This window comes from Vulpes vulpes, chromosome 12 (genome assembly GCF_048418805.1).
Source record: "Vulpes vulpes isolate BD-2025 chromosome 12, VulVul3, whole genome shotgun sequence".
Classification (NCBI taxonomy): Eukaryota; Metazoa; Chordata; class Mammalia; order Carnivora; family Canidae; genus Vulpes; species Vulpes vulpes.
The window spans coordinates 15,206,358-15,228,382 of NC_132791.1; positions in this window are offsets into that span (position 1 = coordinate 15,206,358).

The following is a 22,025-nucleotide window of genomic DNA, read 5'->3' on the forward strand; positions in this document are numbered from 1 at the left end:
AATTTTGAAATTGTGAAGCATGAGCACTCTCATTTTTTTCTTGTTTTTCAGTATTATTTTGGCAATTCTGGGTCCTTTGATTTTCACATAAATGTAAGGATCATCTTGTCAGTTTCTGCAAAAAAAGCAAGTTGAAAGTAATAGAGTTTGCATTAAATCTGGAGATCAGGTTGAGAAGTATTGGCATTTCAACAATAGTGAGGCTTCTAGTATATGTGTATGAGAAGCATTCCATTTATCTAGATCTTATTTCCTACAGCAGTGTTTAGTGTAGAAGTCTTGTACTTTTTAACACTCAGTTTATTCTGTTTTTGAAGGGGAGATTAGGAGGGGCAAATTGGGAAGGAGAGAGAGAATCTTAAGCAGAGTCCTTGCCTACTGTGGAGCCCAGTGTAGGACTTAATCTCACAACCCTGAGATCATACCCTGAGCCAAAATCAAGAGACAGATGCTTAACTGACTGAGCCACTGGGGCACCCATGTTCAATTTATTCTTAACATTTAAAATTATTTTTGTATATATGGTTGCTTTCTTAATTTCATTTTGGATTCATCTGGGCACTCTGACAATCTTTTTTTCTCTTGTTAAACTTCCAGCTAGTTTGCATCTATTGGTATTGGACCCAAATATTAGCCTCCATTAATTGCTAGTTGATTGCTTTATTGTTGGAGACCATGCCTTGAGTCATAATCCATTTTACAACTTGATAAAAATTAAAGTTGAATCACTTGGTAAGATCTGTGGAGTTTCTAGATTTGATGCTTGCTCAGACCCCACCTTGAGATGAACCTTTGAATATACAACAGAACTTGCATGTTTGGGGAGTTAGAGGAGGGAATTTGATCTTTCCCAGCTGCCTTGAAGATTTTTTTTCCTATGGAGAGGAGCTGCTTGTGGGGGGAGGTGAGAACTGCTTAGTGTGGACCTTCTGTAGCACAGAACTGGGAAGATGGGATCTTCCATTTCCAGTGCCTGCAAGAAACTAGAGGATAATATGGCTGATGCTTGACTGCCAAGACCACAAGAGCAATTGTCTGGCAACACACAACTCTGCAGGAAAGGGGGACTCTATACTTCACCAGCTGCCACACTGGATCCATATTAGAAGTTTAAAACAGGATAGTGGCACCATTGTCCATTGCTACCACCCACTTGCTACAGGCCTTCTGCAGTGAGGGGAATGTAAGGAGTAATGGTATCTGCTGGTGTTCACCAATCTAATTTACCCAGAATAGCTCCTGTACACAGGGAGCCAGAGGACAGTCCACAGGAGCAGAACTGTGAGTGGATGGTTGTCCATTTTAAGCTCCATAGATCTTTTGTTAAATTTTGCCAATTTTGTGAAAATATTGTATATTCTTTAGTAAATCTCCAAAGACTTTCAATAACTGTCATTACAAATTTTGAATAGCTTAATACATATTTTACCAGTGAGAGAGGTTTCCCCGAGTTCCTCAGACTGTCATTCTGAAAGTCTTACCTCTTCATAGGATTTTCAGTCAAGCATTTGAAAAACAGTATTGTAAGTAATAATATTAACATATGTGCATATGTGTGTGTGCACACCTACACACCCCACATGTAATAGTGACAGGACTGCTTTGGAAAAACGTCTCTGAAGTGTTAGGAGCCCTACTATTTTTTTTCCCGTGATGTTAGTATTCCTTGAAGGAGAGTGGCAAATTTCTGAAACTTTGGAGCAGAATATAGCATAGATTTGAGGCACTGAAATATTCCAAAGATTAGAACATGCCTTTTGAAATGTGAGATCTTTAGTACATTAATATTTCCCACAGTGATGGATGCATCTAATCCCCATGGATTTGAAGATGTAAGTGGCAAATAATGCCTAAGGTTCTCGTCCTAGCCCAACTTTAATATATGTAACAAATGCCTACTGCTCCACCAGCAGATAAATTAAATATATCTTAATACAAAAAAAAAAAAAAGATTCTAAAGTCAAGAAAATAGGCAAAAATACCTCATAAAAATTTAAGAGAGGGGAGACAAAGATGATAATAATGAAAAATAACATCATGAAATTTACTACTTCCCTCAGGCAAAAGAATGAACAGAGGCATTTGTGAGATGATCTCATTAAACATAGAAAGTAGTTTGCATTTTGGCAAGGAATCATTCTATTTATAATGGTTAGAATCCAGCTATTAATTTTGGTCTATATTGTTGTAAAAACTGATAACCATAGGAAACAATTGTAATAAAAGCTTAATACGGGAATGTTTCTGAAGCCATATAGAAGTGTCTGTACATGTTTGTGTGTGTGAGAATAATAATTACAAAAGTGTTTTCTGAAGATTGAAACAATTTTAACTATAGCGGAGTGCAATTAACTTGAATGTTTAAAACTGTAGTAGAATGATATCCAGTTAATGACAAGAGATAATTAAAGAGCCAAAAAAAGCACACCAAATATAAAGGTAAAGTACAGGAAATTATAAGTGTGAAATGGAAGGTCACCTTGATAACATATCTTAGTTCTGGGGGAGAATAGCAAACAGGAAACAAAAAGTGTTCCATCATAGCTGAATTGCAGTGAATCAATGAAGAGTTTGTTAAAAGAGATGTAAGTGCAAGAACTTGGGAGGCCCATATTTTTTCAGCCTATAGAAATTAAGTCATTAAGTAATTTAATCATGAAGACAACAATTAGATTTGTATCAAAAATACCACCACATTTCTGCCTGCCACTGGAGAGAATTAGTGTGGAAAGGGATCAGAGCATAAGCAGGAAGATGAAGGCTGTTTTGATAATTCATACATTCTGTGTGGGTGCATATGAACTAGGGTGGTAACAGTAGATATATAAAGAAGTAAATAAATCAGAGATATTTGGGAGCAGATCTGAGAAATGAGCTTAAAAAAAGAAATAGTGGAATTCAGACTGCTGGCTTGAACAATTGAGAAGTAGTTGTGATTTCTGATACTGAATGTTCATACAAGGGCCAGTTTTGGAAAGGGAACATAAAAAATTTAGCTTGGGGCATTTTTAGTTTGAAGTACTTAGAAGGACACAAAATAAGGAAGTTGAAGAACCAGTAGAAAATTCAGATCAGAGTTCAAGAAAGCTCAAAGCCTAGGATGGATATTTAAGAGGTGATAGTGATAGCAGTTTAAACCAATGGAGTGGATAGGAGGATCTTCTTGTAGGAATATTTATATAGTAGGGTTGAGGGGGGGAGAGGAAAGAAAAAGAAGAAAGGGTGGGGGCACAAAAAAGGACAAGAGGTATTTCAACTTCAAAGATCAGCTGACAGAGAGGGAGGTGACAATGGAAATGGAAAGGGACAACCTGCATAGTACAAATATATCACAATACTAATGTTCTACAATATTTACAGGACAGACCACTTTTAGAAGGAAATGATTAGTGTTGGTGCTATCTGGCTAAGTTAATACAGGAGCTGAAAAGCTTTGAGTAGATAATAACTTGGAAGTTAACTGCTATCTTAGAATAAGATATTTTGGAGCAGTATCCACCTTAACTTCCATTTAAATTTTTAGCAATCCCCTATTAAAATATTAAAGAAAAAGACAAGAGGCTAGCAGTATAAAATTCAGCACTTTCTATGCTTATTATGACTTGTTTTGCTTCTAAAATATTTGGAATAAAATCAAAACCAAAGCAGATGTCAAGTCACAATTGCGGACTCTGCTTTGACAAGGTGAAATTAGCATTACACCAAAACAGGAATGGAAAAGAAGATCAAAAGCACAGTTGGACTTCTTTTATAATGGAGATCCTGTTGGTGCCCCATGAATTTTATTCTTCCAGTCCCAGTGTTTTAAAAAGAAAAGAGATGACTAGGAAAAACAAAAACTTAAAAAAGTCCACTGATAAAATTATTATTACCTATAAGGAGTTGGGGTTATTACTCTTAATTTTTTTCAATTTATAAAAACGAACCGTAAACTAAACAAATTAAGTAAGCATATGAACTATAGACTTTAAAGGTATCCACATTAAAAGTATACAACGAAGCTATTCTCAGGTGTGATTTTTATTATTATTCTTATTTACATGTTCTTTGAATACTAGTAATGCAATTACGGAAAATTATGGAAGATTTAAGTATTACAAGAGTTCTCTGTATCTCACCTCCCACCCTCCACCATGCTATAGGTGATAGGATTATCTACCTTCAAAAGCATGTGACAACCAGCTAAACAAGTATCAGAAATATTAAGTGTTTCAGTGAAGTCTTTGTTGTGAAATAGATACAGAAATATCATGGATTTCTTTATGTATCAGAGTGATAATAAAGATAAAAGATAATGATGTGGAATAAAATACCTTGTTCACAGCAGTGAGAAAAATGTAAAAAAAAAAAAAAAGAAAAAAACCAAAACTTTATACTGGGATTGACTAAGAATAGGTTCTAGTGGCATGGTTTGTTTCAGTTTGTTGTTTCTCCCTGTCTAAATTTATGTAGATTTTAAGACCCAGGACTGATACAAGGGATTATAATCACAGCAGGCTTTTTTTACTGCATTGTATTAGAATTGAGGACTTCAAGAGTGGGTAAACTAATTCACACCATGGTTCAGGCTCACTCAACAAAGCAGAATATTAATTGCAAGCCAAAGCTTTTTATGAAATTCTTTGCTCCGTTCATCACTTATTATTGCTGAGTAACAAAATATACAAAATCTTAAGGGGTTCAGACTACAGTGACCATTTATCATCTCACAATTTCTGTGCAAGAATCTGGTGACAGCTTAACTGAGCACTTTTTGCATTAGTATCAAATGCTGAAAGCATCAATAAAAATATACGCTGTAGGAGCTTCGGCAAATGGCTGGTGGACTGAATTGATGACGTTAGCTTAATAGGCCAAGTTCTAGCTTATTTTATAATATGATTAACTTACATCAGAACATAGGTAAAGCTAGGGTTCAAATGAAAGTTTTAGTCTTAGGTGTTTCTCTATGGAGTGGTGCTAAGTAGTTTAGGACATCAGAAATTGTTTAGATCCAATGGAAAATCTCACATGAATATCACTTTTAAAGAGTTTAATATAAAATTGAATTATTATAGTACCAGCCTCATGCTACCAACTACTAAGAAAGGAAAGAAACAAATAAAAAGCTAAATCTTAGCCCTCAATAAGCTTCCCAGGAAAATTATGTTCCAGGACTAAATGTTATCTGAGTGGTGGATTGTGAATAGGGAAAAAAATTTCAGTATTTATCATCATCAAAATTCTTTCAGAATCCATGGCTTTTGTACTTAAACTAAGTCAACCTAAACAGTTGATGTTTACTATAATACTTTATTTAAAATATAGAGGGAAAATAACATGTGCAAATTATCTCTTGGAAAGTGAAAGTAATCAGACCACTTAATTTCAATTTTTCTTTTGAATCCCACATTTGTACCAAATGAGAGCTGCCCTGAGAATGTGCTGCTTTCCTATCCCAGAGCACGTTACTAATTAAGACACATTGTCCAATGTCTTCCTTAAAAAGTTAAATGTGAATAAGCATACACTTTCCTGCATATTGGCTTATTTCACTATAAATATCTCATTTTTCATTTCATATGTATCTGATCTGTCCCTTAATATTTTCTCATTTATCTTAAGGAGATCTCTCTCCATTTCCAGCTTATGTATCTTCTGTGCTTCTGTGTTCTTTTTTGTTTTCATTCTGACAGTAAGATAGAATCCACTCTACTTTACTGTTGATTTATTTGCAAACTTGGTTTCCAGAGGCAGTGCTTTAATCTCAGGACTTTTAAATTGCCTTCTTATCCTTTGGGTTTACAATTGTTTCATGAGTATTTTAACTAACTCGACTTAAGAAATTGGCATATTGTCACAATAATACGAGAGAGCCATAATTTCTTCTTATTTGTGTTTCAATAAAATCTAACAATTTTTCATTGCAAAATTTATGTTTGGCTCTCTTGCATAATTTATAAACCTAGAATTCATGTGAGACCATATATGACCCTGGATCTTGTCTCTGGGGACACCCACATGTATCTAAGTTTGAATATTTACTATTTTCTTCTTCACTTCTAATCCCAAATGGAAGTAGGGGTAGTCCATCTCTATTGCCCACCTACAAGCACTAACTAGGTAAAGCTAGAAGCTCACACCTAATTGTTTTTTGGGACTTGTTGAAATTAGCAGCTTTAAAATAAGGACATGCTATTTTGTTCAACATTACATAAGGAGGATTGTATTCAGCTTCAGCATCTCCTACAATAAAAGGTAAAGCTAAATATACACAATAGAGTATCAAAATCACATACTGTAAAGGCCACTACTATGTATCTAAATCCACCAGTGAAATCTTCAAGCCATTTGAGTACATTTCAGCAGTGCACACACCTCAGTTGAAGTTTTAGGCTCCTGAAACACCTCTCCAAAGAGAAGCAGAGCTACTCTTACTGAATTTAGTCTGGTGGAAGAAGCTTGGTTAAGTGCTATGGCAGGCAGATTCCTGAGAAGTTGGGACAAAGGGTGATTAATTAACAGTCACTTATTTTTATGAAAACGCAGTCAAAGAAAAGGAGTATATGGCTATGTTAATGAAGTCAGAGAAGGAAAAATAAAGAACAAAGTGATGGAGTATATTTTTAGGGTAGATCAAGAAAATATATTATAAAGCAATTTAAGCAGAGAAAAAGAGTTCAGTGTTAAGGCTCATATTTCCTGACACATTATAAGCATTTAATAAATTTTAATTTTTAAAAAATATATACCAATATTAAAATCTATATTTTTATATTTAGTCAAAGATAGAAAAATAATTTACATTCTATGCTGTTTCCCATAACTCATGTGACCCTGTTATTGTCTATCTTGGTTAGAAACACTAATTCATTAGCTCCAATGTAAATAAAATGAATTTCTGAACACATTGAAAAAAAAATTCAGTGACAATGAATGCAGTGACAATCGCCTTGCATTATTTTAACTGTCAAAGTCACTGAAAACTAAAATTCATAGGTGAAATACAGACGCATTTGCCATGTCTGTCTTTGCCTTTGTTTTTTCTGTTTTCTCTCATGTCATCAATCAAATAAATACCACCTGTCAAATGGTATGCTGTGGAGTCCTCAGTACAATCTCAGCAAAGCAATAATAATTTCAAAATCTAATCTAGAATACTTTTACCTTTTTTTATACAACATACTATAAAAAATGTTGAAGTTAAAATAATTATGTAATTGAAAAATACTATAAAATAATTATGTAATTGAAAAATTCTATATTGATCAGTTTTGAACAAATACCACCATTTAACATATCACTGGAAAAAAAAACAAATCACAGAGTGAAATAAGCATAAAGTAAGTATAATATAAAATGTTTAAGAAATCTATAGTCTTATTGCTCCTAAGCCATCAGAAGTATGACTACACTATTCCAAGCAATTGAGAGGGGAGAAAGAAAAGAAAAAATTACTCTTAAACAATTGTGGAGAAAAAAAGTGCATTATGATGGTTTTGCAATTCTGGCTACATATTTCCCCATGTTGACTGAGAAAAAGAGAAATAGATCCAAGTTAGTACAAGCCAGATGTTATCTGAGGAAAAATTGAAATTAGGAATACCTATATTAGGAAACTAAAAATCAATACAAATAGATAATGTGATAAAGATGTTAAAGCATAAGTTCTGGAGATGAAGAATCATAGTCCAAATCCTGGCTATTCCACTTGTAATCTCTTTGGTAGTATGCAAATCAGCTCTCTGTGCCTTAGGTTCCTAATCTGTATGTTAATAGTATCTGTCTCAGGTTGTTTTTATGTTGTACATTATAGTGTCCATAACATAATTAATCATATCTGTTTGCCCATATTTTTAGTGATAGTTCATTATTATCCCATTTTCTCCAGCAAAAGTGGTGTAGGAAGCTCAGATATTTGGGTTGAGTTCTTAGTCCTATTGAATAACACAGTTGTTGGACCTATGCCAGCTTTATGGGCTATCTGTTACTGGTCTGTACCATGGTGCACTACTTCATAGATCCTCCTCTATTTATCATTACTATATAACAAAGACTTCACCCATATTCTTAAAAAGTCTTCCATTAATTCTCACTAACCATCAACACATGTGATGTACCAGATACATCATCTGCTTTTTTTTTAAGATTTTATTTATTTATTCATGAGACACACACACACAGAGAAGCAGAGACACAGGCAGAGGGAGCAGCAGGCTCCATGCAGGGAGCCCGACATGGGACTCCATCCCGAGTCTCCAGGATCACGCCCTGGGCCAAAGGCAGGCGCTAAACTGCTGAGCCACCCAGGGATCCCCTCATCTGCTTCTTTTTTTCTCTCTCTATAAAGGCCCCATCTACCCTTTCCACAGATCTTCCTGGAAATAACAGATTACTCAATTATAAAAATAAATTTTGCTCTTTTGTGTGAATGTTTTTATTTCTAATATTACCTACTTCCTAGGTAATATATATTTTAAGAGCTAATTAACAGCTCAATGTACTTTCCTAATAATAGAAGATAATTGTTTTAGAGTAAGAAAGTGGCTACAGTTTAATTAGTATCTATTTTATTTCAGGTATATTTTTAGGTTTAAACAAATATATATATATATACAAATATTTATACTAATATACTAATATATACTAAATATATATACATATATATATTTACACACAAATTCATATATCTATATCTATATCTATCTATATCTATATCTATCATCTATCTATCTATATATATATATACACACACACGCACAAACATTATATTTGGAAACCAAATAATGTTGGAGGAATACACATCTAGAAAATGTCAGGTCCAGAATCTGGGCATATGTTCTGTGTACACACTACGCTGAAATATCTCTTCTCAACTTTTATATAGAGAACCTTTATCTTTTAGTCAGATTACACTTATATGCTTTTTAGTTATTCAAATATGTACAGATCTTACCTTCAGAACTGTATTAAATCAATTTAACAGAGTAATACTATTTATTGAAACCATTTAAGAGAAAAAATGCAAACAGTGGATGTAGAGTGCCTCTTACCCTTCTATGTTATTCTTAACTTTAAATGTTGAACTTTATGAGTATCTGGGGAAAAAAGGAGTTCCTATTACTTTATTTTTTTCTCTTTTTCCCTTGTTATTTTAGAACAATTGGTAAAGAGTGATTTTTTGCTGTATGATTCACTTGAGGCATGGTTGGCTCTATAGTTTAAGGAACCCAGTACCAAATGAAAATGTAGGGCCCTGGTTTGGAGCAGGAAATCAGTTTGTTTTTCTCCAGAGCTCACAACCCTGACCCATGCAGACACCCAAGGGATTGTAATGTGCATGCTGGGATGCACTCAGTTATCTGGCTGGGTAATGGGTGAGAATTTTCCATCAAGTCCCCTTGGTAGACACCATTGAGTTAACCTGCCAGAGCCAAGGAGGCAGCTACCTTGCCCAGCCCCAGATGCTGCAATGCTCTCATTTAAATCTGACCCTATTGACTCCATTTATAAAACTCAAATTCAAAGATGATTTTTAAGTGATGACAACAAACTATGAAAGTTTAAAAAGTGGAGGGCCTTTTTAAAGTGCTGGATGCTGCGCAACTTCACTGATCAATGGAGTCAACTCTGATTAGAGGAATTGATAGAGACTTCAAATACAATTCTTTTGGAAGAATTATACTGTTGTCCATAGTTAATGCTGATTTCTGCTCATAAAGATAAGAAGAACCCAACATTTTTCTAGTAGATGCCACTGGGATATTAAGCTCAGATTATTGAAGATGGACTGGAAACATGCCATTAGGCTATCTGCCTCAGTAGGGACATTGGGGGTTATAAGAATATTTGACAGATACAATGGAAGAAAATGATAATTCAGATCAAATAAAAGGTATGATAAAAATACCAGGGAAGGAGAGGATAAAATATTTTGGGGGGAAGAAAGCAATGTTGATATATATTGTTGGATCAAAAGAAGAAAGGTGGGAAAATAGTGGGAGTAAGACTGAAAACGTTAGTACCTGGCTGTAAAAGCTTTACATTTAAATTGGAAAAAGAAAAAAAAGTTTGAAATTCAAAAGCAATCCATTAAAGGGGAATGATGCAGACTGGTATTGATTGATATAGATTTTAATTTTACTGACAGGAATTTTGTTCCCTGATAATGATTTTAACTCAAGACAACCACATGTTCACAAAGTTTATTTGCTAAATTACAAGTTGTCAAGAACTGTGATATAAATGGGGAAAGGTAGGAATGAGGGACCCGAATGCTAACATTTTGGTGCTCTTTAGAGCATCCACGTAGAAATAAGCTTTGTAAAGGGAGAAATCTGGAGAATAATAGCCCAGAGCAAGTATAAATTTTTTAATTCATATAAGAACCAAACCAAATTACAAAGTGTGAGGATAGAAAATGAAAAAAGTCAGTGTGGAAATTACAGAATAATGTCAAACTCATAACTGCAAACGTTGAGGAAATTTTGAAATTCCTGACAAAAGAATTGTGTTGTGAAGGAGAGAAATATCCCTCCATATTCCAATTTTTAAGGAATAAGAGCTGAAGCCAGGTCAAAGTAGAATAATGGAAAAAAATAGATGATTTTAACTAAGACCGCCTTAACAGTTTGACAAAACAGAAGCCACAAACAACTGTGTGTAGGTGGGATATGAGTTAGGTCAGAAAACACACGGAAAGAGACACTCATAGTATGGAGAGTAGATTTTTTTAATTGATCTTTTCACCATTGTGTTTAATACGTTCACTCAAAATTAGAGCTGGCAAGCAACTTCCATGAAAGGAAGATTAGCAACAAAATGGGATTTTATACTCCTCCAGGGTGTTAGAATTTTCAGTATATCTTCACGGTAGTCCTAGAATATAATCAGACCAGATTAGCATCAGATGCTAAAATTCCTCTATTCCTCTACTGAAGCTGTGAGTTCCAAACTCACTACTTTAATATTATGAATAATTAAATCTGTGAAATAAATTAATTTCATATGCCTATTTTCCTGGCCAGAATAGTCTCCCCCAAAATTTAAATGTTGAGATCCTAACCCCCGTTATCTCAGAATGTGTCTGTGCTTGGAGATAAGGACATTAGATAGGTGATTTGGGTTAACCGAAGTCATTAAAGTGGGCCCCAATCCAATATGACTGATGTCCATATAAGAAGAGATTATTAGGGATCCCTGGGTGGCGCAGCGGTTTGGCGCCTGCCTTTGGCCCAGGGCGCGATCCTGGAGACCTGGGATCGAATCCCACGTCGGGCTCCCAGTGCATGGAGCCTGCTTAACTCTCTGCCTGTGACTCTGCCTCTCTCTTTCTCTCTGTGACTATCATAAAAAAAAAAAAATTATAAAAAAAAAAAAGAAGAGATTATTAGGACACAGACACATGGAGGAGAAACAGGTGAAGACAGAGGGCAATGTCATCTAGAAGCCAAGGACATATATTTCAGAAGACATCAACTCTGCAGACATCTTGATCTTGGACCTCTATCTTCTGAAGGAATGAGAAAATAAATTTGTTGTTTAGGCCATCCAGTCTGTGGTATTTTATTATGGAAACTCTAAAAAACAAACACACCCCTCCTACATAAATTCTAAGAAAGACTTATTAACTGTGACTAGAAAAGTTTAAAGGCTGTCCAATTGATACCCAGTTATACTGTTTTGGAAAATATGTGTTATGAATATATTTACTTACATTCCAGTATAGTATTTCTAGTATTCCCCCCTTATCTGTGAGAATATATTCCAAGACTCTGGTGGATGCCTAAAACTACGAATAGAACTGGATCTTATAAACACTGTGATTTTTCCTATGCATACGTACCTATGATAAAGTTTAATTTATAAATCAGGCACAATAAGATGTTAATATCAATACTACTAATAAAATAGAACAATTATAATACTATGCTCTAATAAAAATTATATGGATGTTTTCTCTCTGTCTCTTTCCCCCCAAATGTCTTATTGTACTATACTCACCCTTCTTGCAACGATATGAGATGAAAAACTGCCTATATTGTGGGATGAAGTGAGGTGAATGATGTAGGCATCATGACATAGTGTTAGGCTATTATTGACCTTCTAACAGTAAGTCAGAAGGAGAAACATCTTCTGGACCATGGTTCACTACAGGTAACTAAAACCATGGAAGGTGAAACATTGAATGGAGGGACTACTGTAGGCGTGGATAGGAGGGAAATGCCATGAAAAAGAAGTTTCTGAAGATATAAACAGAGCATACTTTAATACAGTTAATGGCCATACTTTTTTTCTTTTCAGATCAATTCATTTGTTAAAGTAAATTAGAGGCAACAAAAACTCTTTTCTTTGATAATTAAAGAGCTCTTTTCTGAAATGTATTTCAGATGATTCTAAGCCTTGAACATTCTGCGGATGCCCTTTATGTCTAAATAAGAACACTTTAACTATAATCAAATCATCATTGAGACTTTGCAACTATCTAATATTTGAGTTTCAGGAGGATTCAATATTAATAGGAGATATATATGAATGACTGGTTCATTTATAAGCTGGTTTCAGAAATGCTGCCTGCCTTAAATCCCCTTTTGAAATATCTTCTTTTCTCTTTATTACCATTTTCCCAACGAATGCATCATTTATTCTCCATAAATACTATTAAATAAAACTAGTGGTGCAAATGTTTTTCTTTGTAGGTATGGGGCAGCAGATGACAATAGTAGATGAGGCAAGAAAAAAACTTAACATATTAAACATCACTATCCTAAAATTAGATGTCCATTACACATAAAAGAGAATTCTCCCTGGGTTTCTTTTTTCTTCTTTTCTTTTCTTTTCTTTTCTTTTCTTTTCTTTTCTTTTCTTTTCTTTTCTTCTCTTTTCTTTCTTTCTTTCTTTTCTTTTTGTGAATTCTCCCTGGATTTCTTTTCTTTCTTTCTTTCTTTCTTTCTTTCTTTCTTTCTTTCTTTCTTTCTTTCGTCCATACCAGATACCCAACCAACTGAACCACCCAGGTGTCCCTTGTCTCTTAGGCTAACTTTCTTCAGCACCAACTGTCAGCTTTCCCTTTGTCCCCATAAAAAAAGGAAAGAAAAAGAAAAAAAAAAATCCATGTTTGTTTCTTATATAGAGAGATTGACTTTTTTTTGTAATTTCCATCTGGGATATGCTTAGAAGGCCTCATTTATCATGTTCAACTACCCCATTATTCTGTTAAGGTACTTTACCTGAGACAAAAAGAATTTCTCTTCCTAAGAGGAAGTTACTTTCCTTGGTAAATCAACTGAATCAATTGGTATGCAGCTTTTTCTTTTTTGTTACTTTCTTGCAAGCAATGATTAATGAGAAACTAAGACAACAATATGAAATTAATAGAGAACTATTGGAGATAAAAGAACTAAAAAATTCTATATAGAATATAATGTCCTTAGAAGTACTAAATAGAAGAAAATATAACAATGATGGAATAACTGTTGTGAATACACATACAAAAAGTCTATAAAATTCTAAAGAAAATAAAGCAATGTCATGAATAGAAAAAATAATTGATAAGTCAAAAATGCAGTGTTTTAAAATTCTTAATACACTTCATCTACATGCAATTCAGAGTAGGGCTTCTGTTGAGTGGAAGACTTTTCACATAATCATATTCTTGATCATCCTTTTTTGCTTCACTCCCATTAGGTGATTTAGGGAATCATTCCCATTAAAGCTATTTTCCTTGTTTGGCTATAATCCTTGAATAAAAGTCAGGAGAATAATAATCATCCTACATTGATAGCTACCTGTATGTCACAACAACTCTGGTACTAGCATGATGATACTTTTGTATCTTTTTCTACCCCAAAAGAACAGCAGGTGGCAAGGATCTTTCTGTGTCAATGTGTTAAAGAAAAAAGCTCTCCCATAGCCAGTTTTAAGACCATGGTGATGGGCAACTGTTACCAGAGGTTGCTGCTTTTCCTCAATCTTAGGTCACTCTCTCTACCTAGCTTTTCAGTTCTTTATCAGCTTTTAACATTCATCCATTCATATCTCTAGAACTGAGATATGAATCAAATCAGTGGTTGACATTAACATCCATCTTTCCATCTTTTCTGGTTTTGTGTTTATCTGAAGTTGAACAGATACTGGTATTGGTGCAATCTTGGATGTAAGATCTTCTAAAATTAAAGCTAATCAAAGACAAAAATGCCCTACTCTGTGCCAAATCATTATGCTGTGTATCTGAATCTAATGTAAAATTGTATGAAGTACTTCAATTAAAAAAAAATCTTCTTCTGTAAGGTAGTGATCCATATCACCTGATATGCTCAAGTAGACATTCCAGGGAATATTCAAGAGAAATATTTTAGACATGCTTTATATTAAAATTGTCTTAAAGATTATTTATTTAAATATATCATTAGATTTCTAAACATCCTGTGTGGTGCTTACTCTTGGTATCAATAAAAAACACACCTTTACCTTTTTTTTTCCTCTACAAAAATGTATTTCCATTGCCCAGGCATATTTGTGACTAACTTCCTATTTATCCCAAGGCTGAACTGCACCATTCCATGTTCTTTTACCATCTCTATATACCTTGAAAGATCTTTCTTTTATTATTGCCAACTATGCAAATTACAAATGTACTGTGACAACTATTTCCTTTTGCATGGAATAACTTGGGAAATGTAAAAATTTAGTATATATCTTTTTGAGAACCATAAAATTAATTCCTGAACAAATTCAGTACCATGAATAGATTTCCTGTTGTGTTTTTCCCAATAATTTCATCTAATAAGAAAACTAGGTATTACTGTCTGGATAACCCCCGTCCCCATATCCTCTCCTAAAATTATTTTTTGTTTGTAATACATTATACTTCATCAATACATTATACTTTTATCATGGGTTAGTCTACAGATTATACTGAAGGCACAAATATTATTTAAATCATTTAACAGGGAAAAAATAAATAATTTAACAGGGAAAAGTTTGAAATGGAAGCTGTGTTTTTTTAGAAAGTATTAGATCTCTCCAGGTGCCATATTGAATGATCAAAACACCAGAATTCTTCCATCTGGTGAAGTTTCTAATGAAATTTTGTCTGATGGACTAAAAATAGTTCTGAAAGAACATAATACAAAAATACTGAAACTACTGAAAAAAAAAACAGGAGGGATAAATGGATATTCCATTATTAATAAGCTTTTGAACATTTCTTTATCTTAACATGATCACTCTCCTCTCATTTTTAAAGATAATAATTCAGGATTTAGCAAGTTCTTCTTTCATCACTTGACAAAGGCCACGGGAGTTTGAATAATATTTCTTTAGAATTGCCTTCATAGAAACTCTGAGCTATCATTTTTTCACTGAGGCCAAACTTTGTGTAAAAAATAATGCAGATGTCTACAGAACTTGCTTATAAGTTCCGGATGTTTATGGGCTTTAGGTTAATACCTTCTCCTGAGGAGGCAAACTTTTTGTATACTTCATGAGAAAACTTTAGAAAACTTTACTCTATAAACCCACAGAGTAGTGGTTTTAGATTTCTGTCATCTCTTGTGAAATTGAGCCCTAACTTAGAACTGTATTAATAATGCTTTATCTACTTAGCCATCCTCCCTTCCTCCAGTTATCAAAATAGGTTAGTTTCACTTGGACCTCATTTTTGTCCCTTAGATGGTTTCATCAGGTTTCAAGAACCCTTACAGAATGACTGTCACCTCTTCTACAGAAATAACCTAAATTCCCTTAACCTGAAGTACTAAGGTTCAATAGTGAAATGACTTAGCCATCAAACCTGTGTGACAATGTCAAACATGAAGCCTTTTTTTTGGGGGGGGGGAAGAGAATATAACTATTTCATGTCTTGTGGTACTTGGAAAACCTACATTATCAACGTTATATAGGAACTTAAAAGAAGAAAATCCAAGCAACTTTCAAATTTATAATAACAAAAGCTACAGAAAAAATGCAGGCTGTAAATAAAAATGCAGGCTGTGTTTATGACACAAAGCAGTGAGCAAAACAAAAACAAAACAAAAACCCAGTCAATTAGTTAAATGTAGAGGTGTGTATGTGCACATGTATGGAAAGTTTGAGCATCAACTGTCAATCCTTAAATACATCTGTACCAAGGAAATTCTAATGTAGGAGGGGTTAGAGAACATTTTTGATGATTAAAAGATAGTCTTATTTCTGTCCTTTCATCTAAGATGATACCTTGCATGACATAACTCATCTCAGCTATGTATTGTTTTCTACTTTACCAAGAACTTACATATTCATGATGCAGTATTAATGAGTTTCCACTATCCAAAGCTATAATTTCTCAAATATCTGTTTTCATATTATGGGCTCAGTTCTCAACATTCTGTGTCCTGGATCTAGAGTCTCGTGGATTCTTGTCACATTTCTGTCCTGGGTTCTGAACAATATTTCTGATTCCTTCCAATAGTTGCCATTTTTATTGACCTAGGCTAATTTGAATATATGCCTGTTATATTTCCTGACAAAAGTATACTAGACTTCTAGTGTACTGGATTTTTTAATTGACTAAAAGATTCAACTACCTTAGAAAATTATGAACTTTGCATGAGAAATGTACTTTTGTCCCCCCATTGGAATCTTGTAAATAGCTCAGACATTGGGGATAGCGGATTTTCAACTGAAGAGAATGGATGAATCTGTTTATTAATCATCCTGGAAAATAGAGCAGAATATGAGGCAAACTGGACTACAGGGGTAGACGTCTTCTCTTATATCAAGTCCAGGTTTTATAAGCAATTCTAGTGGGGGGAAGTGATACACCCCTGGGCATATATGGCAGAACAGAAATGAGAAATTAGTGATATCAATGTCATTTTCTTTCTTCTGCTATTAGTGGCAGAAACAATTTCTGGCAGCATCATCAAATCAAGAAACATAAAAACATCCTATTTTTGAAAAATTCTAAATCAGAATCAGTATCAGTGGAGTAGCCCAGCAGAGTTTAAGATGCTGTATCTCTGGTAAGAACAATGAGAAATGAAAATCCATACTCTAGATATACAGAGAACCATGCCCTTTCTTCAAGATAGGAATAGAGCAGGATAGATATAGGAGGAGTCACAAACAGAGGGTTGCTGGGCTTGCAGAGTGGATATATTTATGCAGTAATCAACAGTAGTGGTAACGTCCTGGCCAGAGAAGAATTGGAAAAATTTTCTAGAGCACATTTCTCAGAATTAATTCTGCCACTGACCCTTCCTCTTCTACAGGATTATGACCAGTAAGCATCACATGCATAGATTACTAGATTTGGAAAACAAATATCAATTTAAATTAATTTCGGCAAGAATTTGAAAGAAAAAGTGGATAGAAAACATCGCAAAAGCTGATGGCAGAAAAGAAACTTCTTTCTTTTCATCTCACATTTAAACTTCGTAATCCCTTTCTTTGTGTCAATTTACCCCATAGCTTCTATCTGCAGGAGCTCCCTACTTGGTCATCTTCCAGATGAAATGATTTTTATTGAGCATCTCCATAGTTGCATGGCAGCAACATTATATTTACAAGATATGGATATATAAGAAGATATTCAATAATACAGCTTTTATCCTGTGGTATGAATTCAGTTCCAGTTGGCACATTCCCTCAGCCTTAAGAATTTTAATGAAAAGTGTGCTGTATGTTCTTTCTCACAATTTTTATCCATCAGATTTTTCACAAACTGGATCTTAGTTAAACTTCATTGCTCCAAAACAACCAGAATGTATTTTTGGCTCTTATTTTCATGTTGCAGTCTTAAATAACAGGACCCTAGCATTTCACGAAGAAAAGAATTTAAGAAAAGCCATCTAGAAAAATAATTTGGATTTCCAATTATCAATCCCTAATACTTCAAAAGAAATCTCACACAAAGGACTTGATGGACTTTATCTTCCTCTTAATACTAAAAGCCAAATGTGAGATAAGTTTGATGTGAGATACATCTTACTTGGCCCTAGAAAAGGCCTGAGTTCTCAAAATAATACTTCAAAATTTCTGAAAAAAAAAAAAAAGAAATTCTTCTGTATTCTAATTCCTCAAGGAGAAAATTTCTTCATCTCAGGAAAGTAACCTATATACCTCTATCCAGAAATAGATCTTTGACCTCTGATGTTCCAGATATTAGCACATTTTGATTCCTGCAATGATTCATACTCTTTTTAACCCCAGTTGTGATCTTATGTGTGAGACAACAGTCAAAACTATTTTAATAATCTATGTGTGTATACCAAAGGCAAGCAAGGAGAGATGGTGATTAAAAAGATGGCATAGAATTGGATCAACAGAGCCCTTCATCTTCCCATGTGGCATTTAGATACCAAATATTAAAAATATTGCATATGCTTACTGAAAATTAACCAGAGCACCTTTGTGTTTCTCCTAAAAGACTGCTAGCCTCAATTTTGTTTTATATTTTGTCTGTGTTTAGAATGTCACCACATATATATGAATTCCTAAAAATTATATTTGAAGTTGCATGAATTTGATATTTATATACATGATATCATACTATAATTTTAGGGCTTTCATATTCCCTTTTCTGTAAATTGCTTCTGTGTATTTCCATTTTTTAAAAATATTTTATTTATTCATTCATGGGAGACACAGAGAGGCAGAGACACAGGCAGAGGGAGAAGTAGACTCCCTGAAGGGAGCCCGATGTGAGACTCCGTCTTGGGATCCCAGGATCATGACTTGAGCCAAAGGCAAATGCTCAATGACTGAGCCACCCACATGTCCCTGTGTATGTCCATTTATCTTCTTGATACTTCATGGGATTTTTTTGGTAAGTTTATAGAAATCCTATGTATAATCCCAGTCCTAAATTGTGCAGTCATATGTGTTGAAAATATTTTGGATTAGCTTAAAGCATTGTCATATTATATTGCCATAATTATGGCATCTTTGGAAATGATACTTGATAATTATCTGGTGGGTATCTTGGTCTTTGGGAATTCCTAGACTATTTTTGGCCTTTTACAACTTACAATTTATAATGTGTTTGTTAATTTCCACCAAATCCTATTGGTGTTTTGATTGGAATTAAATTGAATTTATATATCATTTTTTATAAATGTGGGATCATGTGGTATTAAGTTTTCTAATTTACGAGTATGTGATATCTCTTCATTTATTAATATTGCTTTCAATATATATCATTACATTTTATGTATACTAAAAATAACCTATACATAAAATATATAAATTATATATAAATATTATAAATGCAGTTTTTTTTTTTTTCCTGTAAAACTTTTGCCCACATTTTCTTAAATTTTACCTCTTAGGTACATTAAAATTTTTGGTGCTGTGTAAAGTGATATATTTTAATTAGTTGTTAGAAATGCTTGTAGTTTTAATATGAAAATACAGTAAAATTTAAAATATTAATTTGTATACAAATGCTCCATTGTTAATTTTAATAATTTAAAAATTAAGGAACTGACTTGTTTTTTCCCATCCCCTTATCTATTTTCTTTACTTAATTTAATGCACTAGACAATGTCTCCAGCAGAATATGAAATAATATCAGTAAGAATGGATGCTTTTTACTTGTTTCTGGTAATAACATAAATATTTTAAATATTTCATATTATGTATTTGTTTCAAGTTTTGCAATAGTTAAGGATTATCAGGTTAAGAACATTCTATTTTCTGCTTTTCTTAGTAAATTTTTTTTTTTTTAATAATGAACAGATTGTGATTCCTTAATCCTCATTTTGGTGACTATTGGGATGATTACTTGATTATCTCACAAGCAAATTAATCCTTTTAAATTGATTTTTTTCTAATACTGGAAAACAATAAAATGCTCTAAGTTTAAATTATTCAAGGTGTATTATCACCTTTATTTGTTCTTAATTTGGTTTGAGGATATTTAATATATTTGTATCTGTGTTTATATGTGAGATTTGCTTACAATTCTAATTTGAATATTGTCTCTGTTAGAGTTGGTACCAAGGTTAGGAGATTTGGTTAAAGTAATATAGATATGTTCCCTTTCTGGTCTTTGAAATACTTGTGGTAAATGTGATTTGTTCCTTGAATGTTAGTAGGTAATACTACTTGGACCTGCCATTTTTCATAGGACAATTTTTAAAAATCATATTGGGTTTTGACATGAGAGTAATATTAAAGCTTTTTGTTTTGAGTCAGGTTTGACAAATACTATGTTTTCTTGGGAAGTATAAGTTTTCAAATTTATTGGGATAAAGAAATCACAGTTTATCTGTTATTTTTAAAATATTGGTTTCCACTGTTTTCATACATGTTTTACTTTCCTAATATGGTCTGTTTTTTGCCTTCTCTCTTTCTTAATCAATCTTAGTTGGTAAATGTTAAAGGGTAATGAATCTTTTTTTTTTTAAGAAGCTCAGTTTTATGGATATGTTGATCTTATATTTTAAAATTTATTTATAATTTCTTTTTGTTCTTTGAAATTTACATTGTAGTTTTTCTAATTTCTTAAGTTGCATTATAGAAAGTTCTCCACTGCAATTTTTTTTTAAGATCTTACTTTATTTAGGTTGAGAGAGAGAGAGAAAGAACATGAGCTGGGTAGGTAGGGAGTTGAGTGAAGAAGAGGAAGAAGCAGAATCCCCGAATGATCATGACCTGAGCTGAAGTCAAATGTTTAACACACTGAGCCACCCAGGCACCCCTCTTCTCCAATTTTAATTAGATCCACAAGATTTATTATACAGTTTTGTCATTACTTTTTCTTTGTGTTTTCATTAAAAATAGATTATTCCTTTATTTATAAAGGGATAGTTATTAATTTCCAATTAGAATCTTCCTAAATTATGTACATTCTTGATTTTTAATTTAATTAATTTGCAACTAGTCTTTTAATTTATTTAAAATATCTATATCAATGATCTTTTTGTATTAAACTACAGTTTTTAAAATCTGTCACTGTATAATTATTTTTAATTTTTATTGATAAAATTTTATTGATTTTTATTGATATGGAAAATACTTGTAATAGCTGCTTATTGTTTAATGTGAAACATAACATTTATATGAAATACTATAGAGACATATAAGATGTCTATTTTTCATGAGTTTTGGAATATTTGTTCATCAAACTATACTTGATAATTGTAGGGATAACCAGAATGTGCTTCTGGGATTCAGATGTCGCACCCTCATTCTTTTAGAGTTCAAGATTCTAATTTGCTAAGTGGAGCGAACTACCCAAAGGCGTTGCCCTATCTTTACCAATCCATAACAACTACTCTAAATATAGAAAAAAAAATCAATGGGTATTGGAAAGAGATATAGAAACACACACAGAGAGGGAAAGAGAGAGAATTTTACATAAAGTATTTTTAAAGTTTGTCTGACTTGCCTGTTTGTTAGCTTGTCTTGAATTATTTCAACACACATATGTCCTGAAAAAAGTAACTAGGTCGCACAAAAAAATGTGGTTAAACTTGTCCCATCATGGACTTCTAAGAAAGTTATGGTTACTAGTTAAACACAATTTATTCTGAGTAATTCTATCTTATATTGGAGTGATGGTTTTTTCAACTCTGTAAGTGCTTACTAGCTTACAAGAAATTTCTCTAGAAAACCTTTACCTCTGCCAAGTTTACTCCCAGATTCTGAAGTCTATTTATATATGCTTTTAATTTTTTAGAGATGCTTATATGTCTAGAATAAAGAGTTCCAAAGAATCAACCTAAAATTCTAATGTAACATTTCTGAAGCAGAACACATCCATGTACACACATAAGCATCACATATATACACAAACTGTATATATGCATAGAACCACCTGAATTTTGCATGTCTTTTCATTATGTATGCTATCAATTTTAATGAAAGTTACATTTCATAAAAGTAGAACAAAATATTAGTTTCATGCCCTTTTATAATAAAAGATAATTTCAGTGTAGTATTTAATAAGTATTTCTGTGTATCATGAGTTATATGCTAAATCCATCATAAATTTTATTTTACTTTCATAAAGTTTTATCCTTAAATATTTTAGGTAGATAAATAGATGAATCTTTATCTTT